General features: G+C 36.8%; 1 protein-coding gene across 5 annotated transcripts in view; it reads left to right on the plus strand.

Annotated features, from left to right (window-relative positions):
- The window catches only part of AKAP6 (A-kinase anchoring protein 6), a 539,311-nt gene extending 529,355 nt beyond the window's left edge, over positions 1-9,956 (plus strand). For all 5 annotated transcript variants that reach the window (XM_077908985.1, XM_077908989.1, XM_077908988.1 and 2 more), the window contains one exon: positions 4,872-9,956. The gene's annotated coding sequence lies outside the window, so the exon portion shown is untranslated. The remainder of the gene's footprint in view (positions 1-4,871) is intronic.
- The last annotated feature ends 903 nt before the right edge of the window (positions 9,957-10,859 follow it).

Genomic DNA, 10,859 nt, shown 5'->3' on the forward strand with positions numbered 1-10,859 from the left:
CATTTAGGTGGAAGAACATTCCCTGGAATGCAAGTAACTGTGAAGCTAAAGTGAGAGGAAATAGTCACAATCGACATTTCTAGTGACATTATCTTTCCTACATCCTTCTGGCAAGAAGGATACAAAATTTCAGGAAGTGGCTGAATAATGGAGGACCTCACATTCTTCCTTCCACCAAGGGAGGAAAAGAAGGTTCTCCCAATTGCAGTCACACCCTCTGATCAAAATGCGTGTGCAGTGATAGTGCTCCGCACTTGAGTTTCCTGCACGCAGAGCTGCCCTCTCCCTTCGGTGCCTGGAAATGAACAATGATTAGGTTAAAGGCTGCATCTTCTGATCTGGGCCTCCCTTTTATGCTTCTGTCTGATGTAACTATCATCACATTTGCTTCCCCAGTGGAAGGCTGTGCTGTCACAGCTCCTAATCATGGCCAAGTCTAAGGATTCAAACAGGAGGAGAAAGTTGATGTTCAAGAGGAGGCTCTTATTTATCCACATACAGCCTGAGAACAGGCCCAGAAAGCAAATGCAGAGAGAATACATGACAAGTTAATGGCGTTTTGATAAAAACAGAATTTCTGAATTTTGCCTGAAGGTGACAGGCTGATTTCCATCAAAATTTTTAAGAAAGTCATTCCACTCTTCATATTTAATAAGACAGCTATTGATTGATAATTCTGAGATGATGATACAGCTCGAAAAATGACACAAAAATTCTGTTATTTTCTGTGTCTAAGCCCCTGTGATGAATATACTTTCTCAATCAAGTCTAAAGAAGAAAATTTGAGCTTTTGAATGTGAGAGCTGTATTTCACCAAAGTGTGAGGTGCCGAATGCCATCTCCACCCCCCCACTCCAGAAGCTTAATGCCGTAACCTAAACTCGTGCTATAGGAAATGAATTACAGAAGCAATCTACCCTAATTTGTTAACTTATTCAAATAACAGTTATTATACTTAACTATGCTAAAGATTATCTTTTTTGTGGCAGATTGTTTATTTTTTGATGAGCCTAATTACTGATTTTCTAAAAGTAATTTACATTTATTACAAATACATCTTTTAAAATGTGACAGATAAATGTTGTTCCCATAATGTATTATGAAAAAAGTTACTATTTAAAAACACATTATTTAATTTGAAAGATGAATGGCAAACATCATTATTTTTTTTCCTGCAACACCTGTGCCCTAAGCTCATTAAAATGTGTGATTCTGTGTAGAGCTGCTAGAAATGGGGAGGGGGGATCTATACCATATATATACCCTAAAAATAAACTCAGTATGCAAAATCGAGGGAAGACATCCTACTTACTAATATAGCTCAACTAATTTTCTGTTTCAGACTCAATTTACAATTGGCCGCAAGTGAGAACAAAAGTAGGAGAGAGAGAAATGTATTTTCTGTGAAACATGTCCACCCCATAATCACATTCTCCATCAGTATGCAGTGAAACTGACCATTAAGGGAGAATAACTGCAATCCCATAAGCTGCTTCTAAAGAAGTTCTATTAGTACCAATTGTACAGCTGGCTCTGCCAACCTGCCACTAGAAGGGCTGGTGGAGGGGGCTGATTTTTGTTTTCTGCAAAGGGATGAAGGCTTGGAAGCAACACTGCTCTGAGCATGATATCATGTGACTGTGACCCTTACTCAAGTCACCAGTCAGTCTGATATCCGGAGCCCGAGAAGCGCTGGCACAGAAGAAGCATCCAGGGTCACAACTCTTCCCTTTTAGATACTCCGGGAGTATCTTCTGTCCTTTACATAGATAGAGAAGGGAAATGTAAATGATAAGCAGCTCCATCTTTGCACCCAGGGAAGTGAGTATGAAGTGAACATGCTGTTGGATCTGTGCAGCCCTCACATTTTACAGGCACGACAATATAAAACTATCAGCGAGCCCACCTGCCGGTCAGCAGTATTTCATTGAGCCCCAGAGATGGGGTTCCTGGCCCTATCTCAGGCAATGGGAGAAGCAGCCAGATTTTACTTCTGCAGAACTCACATTGCACCCAAGTGACTTTTTATCAGCCAAGGGCCACTTAAATAACCATATTTACTGGTCCTAGTCAATTTTTTCAGTATCATGCAGATCAAATATCTGGATGCCTAAATTTTTCACCAGTCGTTACCATTGGGTACCTGGGTATAAATATTTACATTTTGTTAAAATATTATTGACCATGACAAGTTATTTAATCTCAAAATGTTGGCATGCCTTTGGTGTTAAAAATCAGGAATACCGTAGTAGAATTATTTGGTAAATATGAAACCTCAAGTCCATAAAAGATTAACTGTTGTCATTGTTCTTTCTACAAGATTCAAGTAGGGCAGGAAAAGCTCTACTTTTTAAAGCTGTTTCAAAACTATCAGTTGGGGTGCTCTATCTAGATAATAAAATACACCATATTCAGTTTGCTGGGCTTTTTTTCCCCCAGAAATAAGTTCTCAAATGATGAAGTTATGTCATCTGGAAGAGCTACAACTTAGCACAGAAACAGTCTGCAACACTAACAAGAATTCTTTTCAAAAATTTTTTGAGGTTTTTTTCACTTACTGTTCTAATTAAAAACCCACTGAAACTGTTGAAGTTTTAGACATGGTCAAACACAGGATGCATTTCCACTGATTTCTAGGCACACTGCTGTGCTTTTCACTATTTTCATTTATGTGTCATGTTTCTACAAAAATAGAGAGGTCAGTTATAGCAAATCACATCAAAGGAAAGGTAACTGGATAGATCCAGATATTTCTGCCTAATTTGGAGGAAGCACATAATGTATGTCTGGAGTGCCTCCTAGGACCTGCCTAAGAGATGTACTTTGCACTAATCTTTTTGCTGTATTCTGACAGTTATTTCTTCATAATCCTCATCATAAGCCTCTGATCTTTGGTGATGATTTAACCGTAAACTTCAGGCTGGATAAATCCTGTGGTATAAAAATTTAACTCATCACATGCAGCCAGGGTGGTTTTTTTTTTTTTTTTTTCCTTTTGGTTTACTCTGGTTTTCAGTTTTGTTTTACTGTGTATGGTGTGTGTGTGTGTGTGTGTGTGTGTGTGTATTGGAGGGGCTGTATTTACTTAGGATGCATATATTTCCTTCAGAACTTTTTAGCTCCATTGTTTTTCCTGTTTTATTGGTCTGCAAATGTAATTGTTGGTAGCTCATAGAGTTTAGATTTTCAACAATTACTTGTATTTATGCATGCTCAAGTGTACACTTACACAGTAAAATTGCTGCCAGTCAGTTATCACAAACTGAGAAAACTTTAAGAGCAAACATTTCTCATGTATACAACAGAAATTCTTATTCTGTTAGTTGGATTGACACTAAGTATTTAATATGATCCAAAGCTGGCCAAGCAGGTTTAGGAAACTACTTTTGGTGATAGTGTATTAATTTTTCACTAAACGATACAAGCATGATCTTATCAAATTTACCTTCAAAATCACTTTTAAAGTGGATGTGAAGGTTCTGATGGATGTGAAATGTTTTTAATTATCCAACACTTCTGAATAACTAGCCCTGCCATGCTAAATGACAAAGATTTTATTGGTCATCACCTATCTCTCTCTCTCTCTCTCTCTCTCTCTCTCTCTCACACACACACACACACACACACACACACACCAGATCTGTGTCTCAATCAATTTTGCCTGCCCCTTCCCAAGTGGGCCAAGTTGAAAGAATTGATTATCCAGAGAGAATTTAAAGCATTAATAAGACCAGCTTTGCCTCACCTAAGGATTTCTTACTCTGCGTCCGTATTTCGATTCAGGTCCTCAGCATTTGAACAATGCATCACGTTCTTTCTTGAGTTACTGCAGTATTTGAATGTACCAAATTTTGTACCATCTGTTCCTGTCCATCTCTCCCTGTTCTTGAGAACGGGCCTTCTATCCCCAACTTCCTGTGACTTCAGCCAAACCACATTTGCTAAAGTTTTTCTAGCTCTTAAAGTTTACAAGATTATAGAGAAAGAGACAGAGAATGAGAATATTTAGTTCTAGAAAGACAATAAAGCAACCTGACATCAGACATCAGAACTCGTTAAAACCCAGAGAAGCAAAAAAAAAAAAACCTGCTTTCTTTGAGATTTGGTCGGAGGACATAAAGTAATTACATCCTGTACTGCCTATCCCTGGAATTTAGCTGTCCCTTACATCCAACTTGTTGCTTTCAGCCACTTAGAAATAGGCAGAACTGGTGAGGTTGGAACAAATTTGTATCTGAGCTATCGAGATGTACAGATATAATTGAGTCATTCTTATTTGCAGAGTGTACCTTAAATGAAATGCATTCGTATTCGAGCCAGAAGCCCAAGTCATATCCTTTTATCTGCAAGGGGCTGAAAACATTTGGGATTCTAACACTGCTATGAATATTTCACCGCTGTATAATACTGGAATTGTTCAGTTCCATTGTCACACATAGTCACTGAGGGAAAAGTTGAACCACCTGAGGGCCCAGGTTCCCAGGCTGTGAATCACTGCTGATACTTTGCTGCATAGCTAGGCACCAGCAGCCTCACATTTTCCGTGATTTGAAGCTATCTCTAGTGCTCAAAACTGAGTTCACAAGCAACAGAGTAGATGATATCCAGAGAAAAAGTCCAACTTGATGATTTTTCTTGTTTTCTTTAAAACCATGTCTTTAAAAAAAAATCAATTTATTTTTCAATAGATTCTGAAGCATCTTTGTCAGTAATGTGAAACTTGGGCAATTAAAATCACTGTTTTATGTATCCTTTTATTTCAGAATATGAGCAGATAGTTCCAAAATGACAGTCTTCCTCAAAGGGCTCAGGTTGGCAAATGAAACAGATTTCTGATACGTTTTCTTGTCACTTTTTTTTGTTTCTTGTAGATAAGCCTGGCTGTAACTCAGGGCTGGCCTCCTCGTCCCACCCTGGGCTAGTCTGTGGTTTCATCACGTCACTGCCAATTGTTACATTGACCTCTCCCAAGATGAATCTTCCCTCTGAATGCGATTTGTCCACATGAGCCTTGTGATCTGGATTGTGCACTGGTTTTCTTTAGGTGATTGTCTTTGAAGTTTGGCAAAGCTGCTTGTTCTCCCATGGATTCCTGTCCCAAGCTACCTCTACCAACCCCACCTCTCCAGCGAGACTTTTCCGTTTGCCTCCTCCCTCCCCATCTACTCTTTAAAGTTCTGCAGTCCACCAAATTGATGGTCCATTAAATTCACCTGTCTGGAATGACACCACCCCCAACCCCTACCCCTCGCCACCCGTACTTGACCAATTTCATGTTTCAATCTGGATTTTTTTTTTTAATGGTATGATGCCTGTGTTTATTGAAGGAGATTTACCTAAAAGGCCAACATTTGATTTGATCGCAGCATACAGAAGAAACATTGGTCTTTCTTTCAAAATTTAGCAACTTTTAAAAGCGCTGTTTTATTTATTTTATTTTAAAAATAATTATCTATGCAGCACTTCAAGAAACAACTATATGGGTGTTGTATATTATAAACTGGTGATATTCTACTATTAAATTATGTACAACATTTTTGTTTTTTATGCTTCTTGAGGTGGTAATGAGAAAAAAGTTTTTTAAAAAAGTGTGCCTTGCTGTATTTCTTATACCATTTATTAAAAAGCTGCTTTCACGGTAAAATTATGTTGGTTTGAAAGGAGGAAATAGCAAGGTTAAGATGTGTGAATAATTTCTGTATATATGTATAACCAAGTACAAACATTGATGTATAATGACAGTATAAAATGCTTTCATGTTTATGATGTCTAGTGATGTGGAAAATATAAGCCTTAAACCATTAGATTGCATGGTAATTAAAATTGGCATAATAAACGTAGTTTATTGGGGGAAAAGGAAAATCAGTGATCTCTTCTACCTGTGTTCTTTACCAAATTATTACATCTAATTCTGGAAAAGCTGTAACATGTAGTAGCTTCCACAATATCCGTGTTGCATAAAAGGCTTAAAATTGCTTAAACTACACATGAAGCCTTCACAATTTTCAAAATCTTTCTGATCACTGTAAAGATCTTGGAACACAAATGATTAAGTGCCAGTTCCCCTAAATCAATAAGAACCTATCCTAGATTTTTTATTTCTACTTATCATTGATGGTTTAATATTGGATTTCAGGCTACCTAGTCCATCTCATATTTATTTTATGTAATTTTTTTGAATGGGTTTAGTAGAAAGATGGTGGTAAAGTCTAGAAAATTTGACTATTTTAATTTAGACTATAGATTTCAGGTGTATATTTTGTTAGGAGAAATTAGCTGAGAACTATTCCACCTGGTCTTTACTGATCTTCTTAAAAGCAGTTTTTAATTTATATCCTAACACCTACTAAAGTGCCTGATACACAGTAGGTATTCCATAAAAATTTACTGAACTTAAGTATTGAATTAGGCAGTATGGATGACATGTACCTTTTCATTTTGAGAAGCCTACACTAAAACATGTAAACAACTAGAAAAATATGTAATGCAATCATTCAACTGATAGTTAATTAACACCTTTTATCTGCAAGGACTATTCTAGATGTGGGGAATGCAATGATGAATAGAGGCCCTGCCCTTCAGAGGCTTACCTGTAGTATAGGGGAAGTGAACACACAAATGAGATACAGTAGTTGTTCTACAGGCAAGGTAGAGAGCAACGTGGTAAAAGAGGCACAAACACAGACGTAGCAAAGAGGGACGAGGCGGAAGGAAAGGGCTAGAAGGGAACAAAGAGTTAGACAATAGAAAGTGAGTGAAGTTTTATTCCAGGAGTAGTAGGCAAGAGGTAAACTGGGAGATGAATGAGGAGTCTTTAAAAAAGCTAAGTTGGAGCTTTTGTATGTGATATGGTAGGTAGTCTTCCTACAAAGGAAACCTTGTACTCTTTCTTTGGCACGTGATTTTATTTATCATTAGAACATTAGCACAATACCAAGAATGTTTAAATAACACGAGTCTATATTTTACCGCTTTAATAACTACTCATATAGTTATGTCTCTTCTAATCTTTTCCATACATATTTCTAAATTGATTAATCATTCTAGGCTTTTGAATCGGTAGTAATAGTTCAAAAGAAGTTTTAGGCAGACATCTAGTAGCGGTGGTCAAGATGATTACAGGGGGAAGACATTAGAAACAGCTCGTTGGGAGGCAGCTGCAGAAAATAAGCTAGGCTTGAAATAACAGAGTACACGGGGATAGTGGCCCAAGATGCAGAAAGAACAAATCCCAGTGTCTTTGAAACACCTAAAAGCATTTAGGATCTCTGCTAAGGTACGGTATTATTTTACATATTGAGACAACCCAAGTTTTCCTTGGGTAATGCCAAGGTCTACATCTACTGGAACAAACTGACTATAATGTTCCATTTATCTGTTATATACTCATTGAACACCTTGAGGTATTAAAAACATTTGCTTCTTAATTATCTACTTAATATTAGCACTGAATTTGTAAAATGACTTCTATTGAATAGTACTTTTTCTGGTCAGAAGGGATGAGATAGCTTCAATCTCTTGCTGTGTGTGGGCACTACCTCCTGAGTCAATCGTCCTTGAAAATGGTCACACCAACTCTGCCTACACCTTCCAGAGCCAGCGATTCCTTATTTGTTAAGTCAGGCTGTCCCATGGTTGGGCGCGTCTCTGTTAGAAGGTTCTTTCTCCGGTTGCTGAAATCTACAGAGTGCTCCCTTGGCTCTCCTTTAATTTTGCTCCCATTTCTGGCTTCTGTCCTGCTGAGCTGCTCAGAGTATTTCTACCCCTCATTTCTCATGGCATCTTTGAGGATGACCAAGGCCAGTTACTCGTCTTCTCCCAGGTGCTGTGATTTCAGTTCTTCATTCCCTCAACTACCCTTCATTTGTCATGGGTTTCAGATCCACTTCAACCTGAGTGAATGTTAGCAGACAGAATCCTTGAAGGTGAGGAGCTGTCTTTATCATCATACGTGTAGAAAAATATCTGAACATTTAAGTGGTTTTCTCTAAAAATATATTCAAGATATATGTTTATTCTATTATTGTAAATTTCAATAAATAAATAAATAAATAAATAAATAATCCATTATGTCTTTTAGTGGCCCAGTCTAGTGCCGGAGTCATCTTGAATCTTTTCCTTACATCAAATCCAAACCTAATCTGTTTCCATATAAAGCAGGGTTCCCCACCCCTGCCACTCCATTTATTTATTTATTTATTCAGTCATTCAACAAACATTCATTGAGTGACTACTTGTGTGAGGCACTGTTGTTTGGCATTAGAGATACAAAGGCAGCTAGAATATCATCTCTGCCTACAAAGAGTTTATAGTTTTTCTTGTGAAAGTGCTTTTCATGTCCTTGAATAGAGTGATCTCTCCACATTAAATGATGACCAATTTATTTTGTTTCCTATCTAGTTTCTCTACATTTTCAAAAACCTAGTGAGCAAAAATAGTATGCAGTCATCCGGATCTGACTACTAGAAGAAGTGAAATGTCTTTTATGTTTGAAAAAAAAATTTTTAAAGATTTTATTTATTTATTCATGATAGACAGAGAGAGAGAGAGAGAGAGAGAGGCAGAGACACAAGCAGAGGGAGAAGCAGGCTCCATGCAGGGCGCCTGACGTGGGGCTTGATCCCGGGTCTCCAGGATCATGCCCTGGGCCAAAGGTATGCGCTAAGCCGCTGAGCCACCCAGGGATCCCCGTGTTTGAAAATTTTAATTACAGAAAAAAAAATTTCAGATTTCTGGTCACTGAATAAATATGCATCTTCAACAACAACAGAACAATCTAAATTCAGTGCTTTTGTGAATCTGAGTTTGATGATGTTGCTGTGTTGTATTCATCCAGCATAGGTCTTACCCATGCTAAAAAATTTCTGGGAACAGATTCTAAACAACTATCAAAACACACTGAAATAATCCAGCTATTTCTCACAAATCAAATTATTTTAATTTCCAAATGAGTTTAGTATTATTTTAGAATTTTGATGAATACCTGATTTTTCAAGCACTGTATAATTCGTATATTTTAAATTTTCTAACTTGAACCAATGAATTTATAACTTTTTTCTATACATTTTTTCAACTTTTATTTTGAATAATTTCAGGCTTATATAAAAGCTGAATGAATAGTACAGTATTTGCATACTCATCACTCAGATTCATTTATTGTTTATATTTTACCACATTTGTTTCATCTCTCATACACACTTTTGTGTGATTGAACCATTTGAAATTGCAGATTCTAACACTTCATCCAAATGTTTCAGCATACATATTCTGAAAACAAAAGTATTATTCTACAAGTGCACAATGCCATCCTAACACCCAAAGAATGTAACACTGATACAGTGATATCTGATAATCTCTATCAACTCTATATTCAAATTTTTCCAAGTGCCCTGAAAGTGTCCATTTACAGTTGTTTTTTGTTTTAATCCCAGATCCAAACAAAAATCATGCATTGCCTTTAGTTTTTATGTCTTTCTCAATTTGAACACTTTCCCTATGCTTTTATTCTTTCTTTCTTTGGTCTTTCATAATTGACATTTCTGAAAAGTCCAGGCCACTTTTATAAAATGACCCACAATCTGGATGTTTCCAGTTGCTTTCTCATTATTCAACTCAGGGTAAACATTTTTGTCAAGTATAGTGCATAGGTGATGTTGTGTTCAATAGCTGCTCTTTAATGAAGAATGAATGAGTCACTGACATTCTTGATGTGTCTCGAAGTTCGCACGTTACTCTTAAAGCTCATGCTTTATTAGTTTAGGGCAGGGGTCAACAAACTACAGTTTGGGCTAAATCTGGCACACTGCCTTTTATTGTTTGGCCTATGATTGAAGAATGTTTTTTGCATTTTTAAATGGCTGGAAAAAAAAACAGAAGAGTATTTCATGATATGTGAAAATGGTTTGAAATTCAAATTTTGGTATCCATGAATAAAGTTTTATTGGAACAGAGCCACACACATTTGTTTACATATTGTCTATGGCTGCTTTTGCACTCTAACTGCAGAGCTAAGTAGTTGTGACAGAGACCATGTGGCATATAAAGCCTAAAATATTTACTGTTCAGTCCATGACAGAAGAAGCTTTCCCATTTCAGGACTACAGTATTCTAAATTCTGACACCATTTTCTTAGAGGTAGATTCTCATTTGCATAATCAGTATAACATATTAGCACCTGCAGTCGTTATTTTTTGCTTTCTAGATTTTTGTTGAGTTCTCAATTTCAGTTTCATATTACCTTTACCAAAGTATGCCTTATTACACAAACTTAAAGATTGCTCCACATCCACAATTGGTTTAAGGATTTAAATGTAGTTCATTTATTACAGCCTGGCTTTGATTGATTTAGAGGGTTAGTCAATTACAGACTAAGTCATTAGTTCAATCAGAACCATCAGGAAAATTGACATAACCTAAACTCACTTCAATTCACTGATAAACTGCAATCTTTTCTCCAAATGTTTTCATAAAGCATTTTTAAATCTGGGCCATTTCAAAGAGTCTGTTTTTTCAAATTTATTTTTCATCCCAAAGGTAAAAACCATGATCATTGATTGTGTAAGATACACTTTCATTTTCCACACACTGGTCATAATTAACAATCTGAGTTTGCCAAGGAAATAAGTATGGCCACAGGTGGGTATTCTTGTTGAACAGAAGATGTTCAAATGCTAACCATCCTTTTTGCTTTTTTCCTTAATTCACCATCGAGAGCATTACCACTTCCCACTGCCACATGACTGTGGAGGGGACACTCAAGGAAGTTTTATAGGCACTTCCTCCTCCTTATAAAGCAACCATATACCTTTCATATAGCCATGTCCCCTAAATATGAGACTTGTCATGTATTTGCATTTTCA

Source organism: Canis aureus, chromosome 9, assembly GCF_053574225.1.
Source record: "Canis aureus isolate CA01 chromosome 9, VMU_Caureus_v.1.0, whole genome shotgun sequence".
Classification (NCBI taxonomy): domain Eukaryota; kingdom Metazoa; phylum Chordata; class Mammalia; order Carnivora; family Canidae; genus Canis; species Canis aureus.